This window comes from Bison bison, unplaced genomic scaffold (assembly GCF_000754665.1).
Source record: "Bison bison bison isolate TAMUID 2011002044 unplaced genomic scaffold, Bison_UMD1.0 scf7180017864469, whole genome shotgun sequence".
Classification (NCBI taxonomy): Eukaryota; Metazoa; Chordata; class Mammalia; order Artiodactyla; family Bovidae; genus Bison; species Bison bison.
The window spans coordinates 4,041,865-4,047,398 of NW_011495030.1; positions in this window are offsets into that span (position 1 = coordinate 4,041,865).

Below are 5,534 nucleotides of genomic sequence, written 5' to 3' on the forward strand. Positions count from 1 at the left end.
AGAGAGTTTTAAAAGTCCTAGACTAGGAGTGAGGAGACTTGATCCCCAATTCCTCCTCTGTCAGTGATCTTGAGCCATCATGGCACTGTTCTGGGCCTCAAAAATGAAGCTGCTTGACCCATTGTTTCTTTTTCTTTTAAAAAAATATTTATTTATTTTTGGAAGTGTCTTCAGTACGTGGGATCTTTCGTTGTGGCACACAGCTTCTCTCTAGTTCTGGTGCGTGGGCTCCACAGATGCCCCAGGGCATGTGGGAATCTTACTTCCCTGACCAGGGATCAAACCCACATCCCCTGCATTGGAAGACAGATTCTTAACCACTGGACCACCAGGGAAATCCTGACCATAGTTTCATAACAGGGGTGAGCTGTGGTGTCACCAGGAAAGATCCTCAAAGGTAGAGTTTTTGTCTTGTTTCTTTGCTGTGTTTCCAAAGTTTAGAGATGTACCTGGCACAGGGTAGGAACTCAATCAATACATGTTTTTAATAAACAAATAGGCCTGAGTTCACTCTAGAATCCTAGCAATATGGGGTAGAACCTGTGTAGAAATATTGAAAAAGCCTTCCCGATCATTTTGTCACACACTCCTAAGAAGCACAAAACTTAATTCCCAAAGTTCCTTCCACATGTTGCCAGATTTAGCAAATAAAAGTACATGACATCCAGAGGGGGCGCCAGGGGTACAGTAAAAAATGCATCTGACTATGGATCAGAAAAATATAAGACATCCAGTTAAATTTGATTTTCAGATAAATAATGAAAAAAATTTAGTGTAAATATAATGCCCTGCAATATTTGGTTGTTACCTAGATAAGCAGGTAAGTCTACTGTTTCAGCTGATAGGGCCAGAGAGTGGTACCTTGAAACTGGCCCAGATTTGGAAATCAGACAGAAATATTGGTTTGAGTCTCTGCCCTGATTGCGTGGTCTTGACAAATTGCTTAACTTCACTGTGCATCGAAACTATAGTATTTCTCCTGTAGAGTTGCTGAAAGTGTTAGAGATCATTTAGGCAGGATGGCTGGCACTTGGCGAGTACCTAATAAAGGTTAGCTGTTATTACTATAGTTGGTATTTTTAGTTGGTTTGAAGAAACAAAACTCCGTATCAATGAGACTTTTACTGAATATAATGGCAACTAGTAAGCTGGCATTCTGAAATGACCAAGATTATAGTTAATAGTCCTATGTAGAACTGGGAAAAGTTAGAATGAATGCTGACCTTCTGTCAAACAATAGCGCTATGTCTGGGGGAACAAAACATACTAAAAATTAACAGATTATCCAGAATAAATATAGGAAGGAAGTTCTTTTATTTCATTCATTATGAAATGTCATTTGCTTAACTGACTTTGTCTAATGTGAAAGGTAAGGTAAATATTTGCCTGATCTCCAGGTTTTATAGGGTCACTAGACAGAGGGATAGGTTATCACTTGGACAGTGGAAATACTTCAATCCTGACCTAGTTTATTTGTGTTCTAGGTTAAAAGTATCTTCTGTTTTTAGAACTTTTTTGTTTCTAGAGACTTCTAATACATCTACTCTGGTTACAAAATAAACACACATGGTGATAAATGTAAAATGTCCATGAACAGAAAGCAGTTTTCTCTAGAACCATCTATTTGGGCAAAATCTGTAGATAATTTCAAAATTAAATTTAAAGAGGTATGGCTGGAAAATAAATTGACCATTATATTTTCAACTGAACTGCTCTGATAGCATCTTCATGTTTTGTGCTCCCTATTGCTATTTATTCATTTATCCAACACACATTTATTTTTGAACATATACTCTGTACCAGACACTGTTGTGCTAGAGATCCTCACTGAACAATGTGGGAGTCAGTGAACAAAACAGTCATCCTTGTCTTTGAGGAGCTTGTATTCTGGGATCGGGAGAGAAATATGAGCATACCGCATCAGTAAATTCTGTAGATTGCAGATGGTGATAAGTGTCATAGGAGAAGAACAAGGAAGGACAACGGGGCTAAGTGATGGGATAGAGTGGCCAATTTTAAACAGTGTGGGAACAGTGGGCCTCTCTGAGAAGGTGATATTTGAGAAAAGGAGGTGATGGCAGGAGCCAGGCTGCTCTAGGGGAGTAGAAGAGGGACATCAAGCACAAAGGACCTGAAGGGGCAGCACGCCTGGAGTGCTCCGAGAACAAGGCTAGTTTGGCTGGAGTGGAGAGACGGCAAAGGGGAGGAGAGAGGACTAGGCAACTGTTACTCTCTTAATCATGATAAAGTTCTCCATGAACCCAGCTTCCAATTTAGAGTCTTAGCTTATTTACTTTGACTGCAGGGAAATCCTCAACTACTTACCTAGAAAGATGGTTCTTAATTTGTAAAACCTGAGTAGGTTAGGATGGTTCTGGCTCAGGGTCTCTTGTGAAGTTACAAAATGCCAGGGAGAACTGCTGTCATCTGAACCCTTGACCAGGTCCACTTCCAAGAAGGCTCTGACTCATGGCTGTCGGCAAAAGGCCTCAGTTTCTTATCGTGTGGATGTCATGGGGGGTGCCTCTTAAAACATATACATATATGCGGAGAAGGCAATGGCACCCCACTCCAGTACTCTTGCCTGGAAAATCCCATGGACGGAGGAGCCTGGTGGGCTGCAGTCCATGGGGTCGCTAGGAGTTGGACACGACTAAGCGACTTCACTTCCACTTTTCACTTTCATGCACTGGAGAAGAAAATGGCAACCCACTCCAGTGTTCTTGCCTGGAGAATCCCAGGGATGGGGGAGCCTGGTGGGTTGCCGTCTATGGGGTCGCACAGAGTCAGACACGACTGAAGTGACTTAGCATAGCATAGCATATACATATATGTATATAAGTGAAAGTATTAGTTGCTCAGTTGTGTCTGACTCTTTGCAACCCCGTGGACTGTAGCCCACCAGGCCCCTCTGTCCATGGAATTCCCCATGCAAGAATACTGGAGTGGGTTGCCATTTCCTTCTCCAAGGGATCTTCCTGACCCAGGGATTGAACCTGGGTCTCCTGCATTGCAGGCAGACTCTTTACCACCTGAACCAGCAGGGAAGCCCTTATATTTAAGGTTAATTGAAACATACACATATGCATATACGTATAGCAGTTTTGTTTTGTGTATGTATACAAATATACCTATACATATATGTTTTAATTAACTTTTGAAAATATAGAATTTATTGAAACTAACCCAATTTTTGTCATTTTTCTATCACTTTTGGTCTTTAGAGACTACCACTGATCCTTGATAGTTTACGAACATCTATTTTTTACATGTTATTAATACACTCCTCTTTATATTTGATTTTTCCCCTCAGAATCACTTCACATAGCAATAGATTGCAACATTCTTAGCATTTTTACTGTCTATATAGCATTCCTCCCTGTGGCTGTGTCACATCCTCTCAAATATCCCCTATTGCAGGACATTTGAGTTCATTTCAACTGTTAAAATAATATCTGGCACTATAAAAATGGAGCCAGTTAGCTAAGCAATTACTGAGAGTTAAATAGACTAAGTCCCTGCTCTTAGATACATAAGAGACAAGACAGAGGGGGCAAGTCCTCCTGAGGCACACACATTACAAACAGATATTGAAGACAAGTGCTGGCTAAATAAGTGAGCTGTCCTTTATGCTGGCCTATGATGGTGAGTGCAAAGGAGCTGAGTGAACTGTTTGTGAAGACAATAATAATAGGTTTCTAGAACTAGATGTCTTTCCTGCTGAAGTATAGGAATGACAGGAGACAATAAAAACTTCTCTCCAAGTCTCAAAGCAGAATTTTGGAGAGGATCCTCATGAACGAAAGCTATTGTCCCCAGACTCTGTGTCCGCCTCCTTCACTTTAACCATTCTCCTCCCCTTCTTTGGCTGTGCTTTGTCAGGCTCTACAACTGTGAAGTTGACTAAGCCCGTCTTTGTTGAAATCCAGCAGATATTACACATCCCAGGTCTCCTTTTGAATACACCATTCATTAGAAGGCTCTTACGTAACCAGATCCTGTAAGTGGGGAGTCATCATTTCTTCAACTTGGTTGCTTCTGGTCCTTAAGCTCTGACTTCACCCACATTCCTTACAGGGTTTTGAGGACCTCCAGGTAGGCAAGCCATCTTTAACATTTAAAAAATAATTTGTGATCGAAGGGAACTATACTTAATATATCCAGAAACGTTAACCGGATTAATTCTAAAACCTCATCAGGCTCATGACTGTCAGTCTAGTTAATGTGCAGGAACCTGATGAGGCTTGTGATGCAGCCTCACCAGTGGGAGGAGGGGGAAGTTAACACTTCTTTAAAGATGAGACTGAGGTTGTGTTGACATCAGCACTCCTGATTAAGATTCAGCTGTGATTATCTTCAGTTGAATGTGGGGCAGCCTCCTTCCTTCCTTCCCCATCCCCAATGCCCCTACCACCCATGCAAGTCTCCCCTCCCTGTCAGCTTCACTCACAGAAACTTCATTTCTATCTTCCATTAAAAGTCTGTCTGATAAGAAGTCTCCCAGGCTCAAAAGAGAGCTCAGTTGTCTGAAAACTCCAGGGTTAGAGAATAGCGCTACGAGGTCAAGGTCAAAAGGTCACTGGCTCAGGGTTTCCTTGCCAAAGGAGAAAAGGCTTCAGTGACAGTGACTCAACTCAAAGTTTATCGCTAACATGGTTGCAAAAGCAAAACAAAACAATGTAATACACGTGCTGTCCTAGCTGGAATGATCAGTGCTGAGACCTGGCTCTGCACTCCTGCAACCTGGGTGAGAGTCCTGCCCCCACAACAGAGCACTGTGGTGGCTTCCTGCAGATATCTGAACCTCTCTAAAGTTCCATCTTCATTTCTGTAAATTGTGAATAAGAATCATGTCTATCTCACAGGAGAAGCAAGTTCTTTTTTTTTTTTTAATGACATAACCACATTTATTGAAGAATGTATTCTAATATCAAATTGCAATGTTCAACAATGCAAAATCAAATTTACTTTTTCACTAACATAATAATTTTACATATGGTAATGCATATGTTTCAGTACTTTCTCAGTTCTTCCTCCCCACCCCCTGTCCATAAATCCACTCCCTTATGTCTGCATCTCCACGGCTGCCTTGAAGACAGGTTCATCAGTACCATCTTCCTAGATTCCATCTCTATGCGTTGTTGTATGATATTTGTCTTTCTCTTTCTTAGTTCACTCTATATAATAGGCTCTAGTTTAATCCAGCTCATTAGTACTGACTCAAATGTGTTCCTTTTTATGACTGAGTAATAGTCACGACCCAGATAATCACGATGGTGTGATCACTCATCTAGAGCCAGACATTCTGGAATGTGAAGTCAAGTGGGCCTTAAAAGCATCACTACCAACAAAGCTAGTGGAGGTGATGGAATTCCAGGTGAGCTATTTCAAATCCTGAAAGATGATGCTGTGAAAGTGCTGCACTCAATATGCCAGCAAATTTGGAAAACTCAGCAGTGGCCACAGGACTGGAAAAGGTCAGTTTTCATTCCAATCCCAAAGAAAGGCAATGCCAAAGAATGCTCAAACTACAT